This window comes from Teleopsis dalmanni, chromosome 2 (genome assembly GCF_002237135.1).
Source record: "Teleopsis dalmanni isolate 2A chromosome 2, ASM223713v2, whole genome shotgun sequence".
In the NCBI taxonomy this organism is placed as follows: Eukaryota; Metazoa; Arthropoda; class Insecta; order Diptera; family Diopsidae; genus Teleopsis; species Teleopsis dalmanni.
This window is the reverse complement of record NC_051847.1, coordinates 130686222-130696529: the sequence shown is the minus strand read 5'-3', so window position 1 is coordinate 130696529 and position 10308 is coordinate 130686222. Positions and strand designations below refer to the sequence as shown.

Here is a 10308-nt window from a genome sequence, read left to right as displayed (position 1 = left end):
AATGGTATATACCTGAAATTGTAGAAACATTTTTTATATATGTTTTAAAACAATTTTATGTTTTCTGCACGCATTTGTCGGGCGGATTGTGCTGTCAACAGAAAAAACCTTTGCTCATATATCAAAAAATATTTATTTATATTTTTTTGTATATTTTTAAATATTTATTATTTTTGTTAACGTTTTATTAGTTTTCTATATAATAAATAATATTATTTATGACCTACTTGACTTTAAGCTGGATTTTTTTTCGATTTTCTGCGGTTTCAGTTTGTCTTGATATAAAAATAAATAGTAACAAGGTTAATCAGTTTGTTATCAGCTAATAAATAATTGTTAATTTAAAACAAATCCTCTGTCAATTTTTGAACAGATATTCAATTAAGAAAATTTATAAGCAGAAATCTTGTTATATCTATGATCTGTTGTTGTTCATAGTAATGCATGAGGGGTGGTGTAGATATTAATCGTTGGTCATTAATCGTTTTTGAATAAATTATTTTTGCAAACACTTTTCTAATAAGAGATGCTTATGACTTCTAATAAAAAGGGGCGTAAGCACGTATAAGCTATGATTATGCTGGGCTATATGTGATGGTCATTCCCTTGTAGGATGCTGGGATGTGCTAATTTAGAGAATTTATTTTTTATCATACAAAAATTTATGACAAAACCTTACTTTTATAAATTAAAGTGGCTTTAATGGAAATCGTTTTCAATTCCAAATAATTTCGAGTAGCCTTTGGAAAAGCGTGAGTATAGCATAAAATGGTAGTATTGTTCAGTGAAATCACGATCCACATAAAAAGTCAACTTACAGCTCATTTTACATAATATAAAATTTTTGCATAAAATGTTTTATTAAGCTCTGAAGTACACATTTACATCTTACATAAGATAAAACATAAAGTTTTATAGTTTAAGCAAGGCAAAATCTGTTCAAGAAGCAGTAGTTATTGCTTCTACCTAAGGTTTAAGCTATGCTAAGGTTTAAGCTAATGTTTAAGATATGCTAAAGTTAAAGCTATGCTAAAACCTTTAGCTGCTAAATGCATTTAATTAAAATAATTTTCTTTATGGTCAAAAAAAATGTAGCTCTAGGAAATACTTCATTAACAAAGTTGCTACCGATATCCACGTGAATACATATTTATTTTGAATTAATTAATCTAAAATGTTACTAAATAAATTCAATTAAAGTTGAATTTTTTTTTACAAATGCTTAAAAAATGTATGTAGATGAATTTTATTTTAAGTTTCGAAACAGGAACAGCTGTAGTTGGTAACACTTACTTGATTAAGAGTTTTTTTTTATCATTACTGTATGGAAGATCAAAACAAAAAAAAAATTACTGTAAAAATATATTAAGACAAAGCGTCATGGCGTTAAAAACAATAAGCCCTCAGAGCACAACTAGGGAAGTCTATGATGACAACTTCAAGTCTATGATGAATACTGAATAACTATAATTGGATAACCTTAATTTAATTACTCAGTTAATTGAATGAGTTGTATGAGTTGTATAAGTTGTTCAAGTTAAGTAACATAACTCCTTCCAACGTACATAACATATTAAAATGCTTCCTTCTTAGCAATTCATTTCGAGTGTGTCAAAGAAAATATATCTCTGATAGTTTCCCTATTCTTTGTTGGTGTTCGGCAAGAAAGTGTATTGGGACCTATAATTTATGTAATATAAACTAGATATAGCAATACTGAGTACTTATATTCACTCAAATATTATTACTGCCACAAATAATGTTGCAGTAGCAATTAAATAAAGCGGAGGAACAGCCAACTAAGTGGAAATTTAGACTTATTGAATCAAATTTTACTCTAAATTATTATGTTTAGTCTAAAAAAAGGGTCATATCCGACTTTGATTATTAATGGCACAACAATTCCCCAAACATATACAGTTAGTTGACACTGTACAAGAGATTGACATGAAAAAATCATACAGATAAGAAACCTATACAAGGAAAACTGAGCATTTCTAAGCTCGATTGGATTGTTGGTCTTTAATCAAAACTTAGTCTAGATAATAAAGTGTTACTATTAGTAATACAATAGTAAAACCGTTCTGGACGTAGGCGATACAACTGAATCCAACTCAATTCTAGACAGAGTCCAAAGATTGCGTTACAGATAGTTCTTGGTTCCTTGGTGTTTAAAAATATTAATATTCACAAGGAAATAAGGCTCAATCTGATCAAGGAGGAAAGTGAAAAATTAGATCACAATTATATATATGAAGACTATCAAACCACTCTTATAATCCAGATAGGAAACTCTTAGTAAGACACAATCCATGGAGATTTAAAAGAAAGGATTTTAAGTTCATAAACTCAATTATAAAAAATTATTTTAACGTGTAGACAAGACTAATTAATTAATTTTTTCTGTCTTAATTTTTGTTAATATTACTTTTGTTAAACAATACTAAATTGTTTCCTAAATTACAATAACTGTTTTTAATAATATTATGGTCTAAAAAATATGCTATATATTAGTGCTGTTCACATTATTCGAAGTTTTTAAAAATTCGAAGTTCTTCGAATATTCGAATATTCGCATTTCAACGAAGTCTTCGAAGTTGGAAAAAACTTCGAAGTTTTTGTGAATTTTTGTTCTCGAAGTCTTCGAAGTTGAAATGTAGTGAAAAACTTCGAAGACTTCGAAGACTTCGTAAGCAAAAGGTGAAGTGAGAGCGCAAAATGCAAACAAACGTGCATCACACAAATTATTTGAGGGATGAAAGCGTTTGCTTTGTTTGTACGGTTTTATGTTTTTTGTTGTTATTCTATGCAGAAAATTAAAAACATGTTTTTTTGTATTATTTTATTACATAAAATTTATTTTATTATTCAATATGTATTATAATATATATTATTTTTAAATATGTTATTATTAAATATTTTTTATATTAAATAAAAAATTCACATTTTAAATAACTTATATTTATTATTTATATTTAAAAAATTATATTTATGAAAATTTTTAATATAATATAAAATACATGAAAATTTGATGGAATTTCTTTTATACAATTTTGCTTATACACTAATTTACATTTTATTTAGATACTTCCTTATAATATTATGTATTTCTTTTCCTAGAATAAAGGATTTAAAAATTTTCCATAAACAGTAAAATAACTGTAACTACAACAAAACATTCAAAATTTTATAATGCAAAAATAAATTTGCGCTTACCTGCGTGATCATCACAGCTCATTCAGGTCAAATAATTAGGCATTAATGAGCAAAACTCATTTTTCCATAACTAATTTTCAAGGTTTTAATTTGTGATTTTCTTTTTAAAGGAAAATGAAAATTTTTATAAAATTCCATTACTAATAAAATCCATCAATATCAATATTTACTTATTATTACGTATATATTTTATATTATATTAAAAATTTTCTCAAATATGATTTTTTAAATATAAATAATAAATATAAGTTATTTAAAATGTGAATTTTTTATTTAATATAAATAATATTTAATAATAACATATTAATAATAATATATATTATAATACATATTTAATAATAAAATAATTTTATGTAAATAAAAAAACAACATGTTTTAATTTTCGCTATGATACCAAAAAAAAAAAAAAAACAAAAACGTACCAAACGAAGCAAATGCTTTCATCCTCAAATAATTTGTGTGATGCACGTTTGTTTGCATTTTGCGCTCTCACTTCACCTTTTGCTTACGAAGTCTTCGAAGTTTTTCACTACATTTCAACTTCGAAGACTTCGAGAACAAAAATTCACAAAAACTTCGAAGTTTTTTTCAACTTCGAAGACTTCGTTTACTATTCGAATATTCGAATTTCTTCGAATACTTCGTAAATTCGAATATGAACAGCACTACTATATATTTTACAATGTATAATATTATGAAATAATTATTATAATTATAATATATAATAATAATATAATATGCAGAAGCAAATTTTGATATTGCTAAAAAATCGGTTCTATAGAATTAATATTTGAGAAACGAAAATACTTCTATACGTATTACAATCTGAAAAAAATACTCATTTTCATATCAAAATTAATGAGTATGAGAGATAGATAGATAGATAGATAGATAGATGATATGCTTTATGATAGAGAAAATGGGTTACTTCTATCTATATACTATTGCTAGCATAAAGTTTGAGTTACTATTATACCTAATCATAATTAGTTACTACTTACTTAGTTACTATCGATAAGTAGGACACAGTCTTTGATTTGGTAATCTTTTCTAAAATTTTATTAAAATGAAATAGATCTTCAAGCAGAGGTGATAAAGTAAATTGGATAGGTCATATATTGTTTTGGACTATTTTACTCGTATTGTGTAACTTCACTTGAATTATAGTTTATGTAAGGTTTACACCAATATAAGGGCCTCCCTTTATTGGTGTCATTTTTGCAAATTCTGAAGTCATTATCTGAAATATAAATGCATTTATAAACCAATTCAATTTTAAATATAAATAATAAATTAGTGTCTTTTTATTTATATTAAAATTTGACCAATTAACCCGGTAACAAATTATTATAATAATAAGTTTTGGTCACAAATATAAGTATTTAATATTTATAAACCAATTCAATTTAATAGAATAGCAACGTTATGGTTATTTAAACTTTAAGCTCCACAAAATTATAGTATTGGTTACTATAAACTTTAAAGTTTTACACAAGTTTATAACTTTACATATCTGGGAGAAGCGTTATTGAATGATAAAGAAATAAACAATATTATAATATACATTCAAGCTGCTTACAGAAAACACACGTCTGCAATAAGTCCTCTAAAAATGAGACAACTTTTAGGAGTGTACTTCGCAACGGTCGGGTAACGTGGACCAATGCCATCTACCAACAGTAGTTAGGGACAGATGTTAAATTTTGAAAGAAACGTTTTGCGAATATTCCTTGGACCACTATAATATAAAAATGGAGAGTACAAAATTTGTTACAGTAAAGAAATGAGATTGAACATGCCGTGTTTCGTTTATCGTTTTTCAACAATTACATTTACTGACTTGGACTTGGACCTCAAAATGGATTTCCCGAGAATATAACTGATAAAACAAAATATACAGAGATTCCTATAATAAAAAAATAAAAGCTTAGATTTAAAGAAAATGGACATTTAAAATTGGAAATTCTCTGTAAATAAAAGATACCAAACGATTTAAGCAGATCACAGTATTGTAAGCTTTAGAATCAATTGCTAGTTTTTTTTTAATATACTCAGTAGATCCCAATATATGAAACCGTTTAGTAGAAGAGCAATTTCAAAAGCAATCGAGTGGAAGTACATGTAACTTCTTGATAGTAATTTAAACTAAACTTATAGAAGATAATGGTGATAAGATTATTTTATTTTAAAATTAACAAAAACAAAAAAATTTACAAAAAACTTTTATTACAATATAAATTATAAGCCCTCCCAATTATTTGTAATAGTATCTGAGTGATGTTATTTAGTGTGAGTAATTGATATTTTATTCAGGACTTATTTACTTATTGTTAAAATATAGTTATAGGCGAAGAGGTAATAAATTAATGAAAAAATAAAAATATTAAGAAAGAAAAGGATTAATTAATTTAGCTTCACTTTTGCAATGGAATGACAGCATTTATTTCAATAAACACTATTAAATAATGTCAGTAATTAAAAAATGATTGATCATTTTTCATCCTTTCATTATTTACAAATTTTTCAATTCTGTTCTGTATAAAAAACTTTTTAATGTGATCTATCACAGTTATCAGTTTTATAAGATATGTATATATCTTATCAACGTCTCATTAGAAAAAGTTAATTTATTCCGTTTTTATGTTTAATTATGCGCAACTTACCATGTATAAATTAGTTTATTAATTATCAATAAACACTAATTATTTTTGTGTACGAACTTAAACGTTTACTAAGTGTAAATATTAGATAATTTAAAACAATATAAACAATTTTTTATATTAATGAAGTGCAAACTCGTACGTGAGACTAAAGTCGTGCTAAGTTTATGCAAGTTTTGTTATTTGATGAAATTCTATATGATGAAAATGAGTTAATATTTATTATTTTCTGTAATTAAATAACATATTTGTAAATACTGATTTGTTTACAAAATTATACAAACACGAGAAAAACTCATATATTAAAAATAGGTCCGGCATGTACCTTAATCTATAATCAAAACTTCTTCTACTTTTCAAGTACCGTAAGAAACCTTTTATTTGAGTAATGTTAACAACAATTTGATATAGAATAATCATAGATTTAAGAATTAATATAAAAGGTTATAAATAATAAATCTAATAATTAATTAGTGTTCATGACATGTATTATTATGAATAAAATATTAACACATTTAACACTTCAAGATTATTCTCTTCAAGCCATAAATCTTTTCTAAAGCTTTTCATATTATAATATATTTTACTTTATAAATCATTTAATTAAGTTTTTGTTTATTTATTTACACAAATGTGTTTAAATTATATTATTTATTAAATTTGTATAACAAACTCACCTGTCCATTAATACCCAAATTAAGATAAGAGGCCCAAAGCCATATTAGCGCCGACACAATCAGCCAATTTTGTTTAAACATTTTGTATTTTAATTTAAATTTATTTGTTTGATCTTCGCGCTTCGCTCCTTGTCAAAAAATTCAGTAGAAATAAAAATTTGACAGCTGAAATGAATGAAAAAATATTAGATTAAATTGCAATTAGGTAATTTATTTAATATAAAAATAATTTTGCTTAAAGAAACATAAAATAATGCATAAATTTAAATGATTTAATTAAATTAAAATGATATAAATGTTTACACTAACAATTGAAGATGTTATGTTTAATAAAATTATTCAAATATATATTAATACTCGACATTTTAAATAAAATTAATAAATTAATCTAATTTAATGTCTTCAATTATTATTAACTTTTTTGAAACCCTATCTCTCATCTTCTTTCTTTTAATTAGGAAAGTAGCCTATAAAATATTTATGTCACTTTGTTACGAATTATTAAGTATATAATATTATATTTAATAATAACATATTATCAATAAAGCGATAAAGGTCCAGAATTTACCGAGCGAAAAATGAAATATATTTTATTGGCAGATTTCTGAAAAAATATTTAGCAAGTGGAGGCAATTATTGAGCCTGAAAATTAAATTCATGATAGAAAATTAAAATTCATGAAAATTAAATTCATGCCTAAGATATTAACTAATATAAAACCTTTCATTGGCTATCAATCAAATGAGATATTTTTGTGTTAAAATTGTAAAGATATTACATAAACCAAAAAATCTAATTCAAAAAACCCAAGCTTTTCTTTTTACTTTTCAGTACTCTCAAATTATAATCTGTAAATCTATTCACAATAACGATATATGAAATTTTTGTTATTAAATATGTTTAAATTTTTGTAGGTTTAAATTAACTTTTTAAATGATAGTTTACATAATTTTTTAAAAATGCCTTAATGTTTAGGAGTTTATATATTAACTGGCAATACTATAGCATGTGCATTACGAGCCACCTAAAATTCCACCACTGTCATCAAAAAACATGGTTATATTTCTATTTTAAAAATTTGTTGGGTTTTCGATTTTAAGAACTCCTTTTTCTGGTGGGTTCTGTCACTGATATTGTGTCAAATTTCATGTCAATATCTTCAGTTTTCACAGTGTTCAATTGTGTTGTAAACCTTTTTGAATATATCATTCTTGAAAAATTACATTTAAAACTCTTCACTTAAAGAAGTGTCTATGCTCGACAGCTTCTTCCTTCTTATTTTTTGAATACTTCCACTTAAAAACTAAAAAAATCCATATTAAAAATCTATCAAAATGTTTTTATATTTGTAAACCACCTAAAATTTATGAGTGATATTGAACATTTATTGAATCCATTTTGTTTTCGTTTTGAAATTGATGTTCACAAAAATTAACAAATACACATAATTTATTAATTAAATATATATTTGTTATTAAATATATTGTATATACTATACTATATAGAATATATTATATGTAAATAAGTAACAGATATTTAACAGTTTCTCAAAAAAACAATATATATGTAGATATTCTTAGTCATTTAAATTTGCTTAGTATACCACGGAACTTGCTGCTCAATACGTTGTTCTGGTGTTTTATTTACTTTATTAATTTAGCTTCTCATATTCCCAAAATAAACTGCACGTTTTCTGTTCTTTCGTATTGAATGAATCTATTTTGCCGAGCCCTCACATTTTTAAAAGAAAATGCACGCTATTCTGTCTAATACGATAAACAAATCATTTCGACAAATTAGGTATGTGAGTACTTAATTATTACTAATTTGTTTCACTTTTAATTTAAGTATTAATATTAACAGTATATTGGCAGGCGATTACAGACCAATCATTTCCTTAAGTTCATTACTGCCGAAAAAATTAAAAATTCAATAGTAAAATAAATCCCACAGAATATTCTTTTTATTCAATTTTTATAATAAATAAATAAAAAAAAAATGAAAAAAAAAATCGAACGCCCGAGCAGGGACTTGAACCCTGGACCCTTGGATTAAAAGTCCAATGCTCTACCGACTGAGCTACCCGGGCTGATGTTAGAACTTTTCTACAGAAGCATTTTATAATGATTCAACAATGTGTGCCCGAAGGCAAGCAACAACAATCTGAGTAAAATGAAGAGAATAAAGCAGAATTAGAATTAAACCAAAAATGAAGTGATTTTATTAGTGGAAAAGAAAAAACAACAACAAAAGCTTTGAAAAAAAATATATTCATTAGAAACGAAGTGGATTGTTCTAGTAAATAAATTAAATATGAATTTCAATGAGCAGTTTTACATATTGTCGAATTCTAAATCTGCAAAAATTATTTACTAAAAAATACATTTTATTTGTTTTATTTATAAAAAAAAACAAATACTTCTTCTAGATCCTTTTACATTCTTGTATATAGGTACACATATACAGATGATTAAAAAAAAAGTTCTATAAACATTAAAACATGTGAAATTGCAAATTATATACAATATAATCACACTTTTAGTGGTAATACAAATATAATTTTCATTTACGACATAAAATCGATATACATACATATATTATACATATACATATCACCCTATGCATACATACACACATATATCTCAGCACATAAGTTTGATTCGACAATTATTTTTAATGAGTTCTATATGATAGAGTTAATTCCAATATTTTTTCTATCTCCTTCACCTTCAACTTTCTTCTATTTTTCGCCATTTTTCGCCTTAAATGAGCTGATTTATTGATAATGAGCTGATTTAGTGAAAGCTCTTTGTATGGTAAATTATCCTCATTAGTGACTTAATGACCAAAACTGCTTAAATGAGATAGTGTGAATGTGCTATAAGAAAGTAGTCTTTGAAAGTTTGGCGATATAAATGTGATAAAAGGATATGAAAAAGTGTATCAATTTTATATAAAATTTATAATAAATTTTATATACATAATTTATTGAAGTTTAAAGCAGAAGCACTATAATTTTTGACACAAAATTATATTACTATAATATATAAAAATGTAACATATCACAACATAATTCTGACTCTAGTAAATTAATTTCATATATAACATATAGGACATTTTAAAGAACTACAAAGCAGAATGAACTTTGACTTTCGCGGAATGTCTGCTGAAATTGAGAAACTTAAGTTCAAATTCAAGCACATTAGATGTAAGACTCGAAGAGATTCAACAGCATTTGAGGACTATCCATATTTACTAACCTTTATATTAACAGTGAAGTATGATAAAGTCATTTAAGATATGAAACCAGTGCAGTACAAAGGCATTATAAACCATTGATGATTGAACCATTGATGGAATATCAATAAATTAGCATGAAAAAGAAAAAGTGAGACTTTATTTTTTTTTACGTTGCTGTATTAACTCAAAACATAATTAATGTGAGTAATGTATTTATTTCACAAAGAATTTTTTTATTGCATTAGATTTTTTGACACATATCTTAAACTTTTTACTTTTTATTCATAAAATCTAAACTTAAAGATGTCCATAAGAAACCACTTGTTAAGCGAGCGAATATATCTTGAAACTAATTCTGATTCATAATTATCTGTTTATGATATTACAATTAAAATGAAAAGAAACTTTAAGTAACGTGATGTGTGATTTTTTCTTTTTATTAAGAATTTTATATATGTATCTTATGTCTATACAGCAATAAATATGATATATAAATATAAGTTTAATTAAAATTA

The 10308-nt window shown here is 24.9% G+C and overlaps 1 non-coding gene across 1 annotated transcript; it reads right to left on the bottom strand.

The window, feature by feature from the left end:
- Positions 1-8569: 8569 nt before the first annotated feature.
- Positions 8570-8642, bottom strand: Trnak-uuu. Its single transcript has one exon. It is a non-coding gene; the product is annotated as a tRNA-Lys (tRNA).
- Between the last annotated feature and the right edge of the window lie 1666 nt (positions 8643-10308).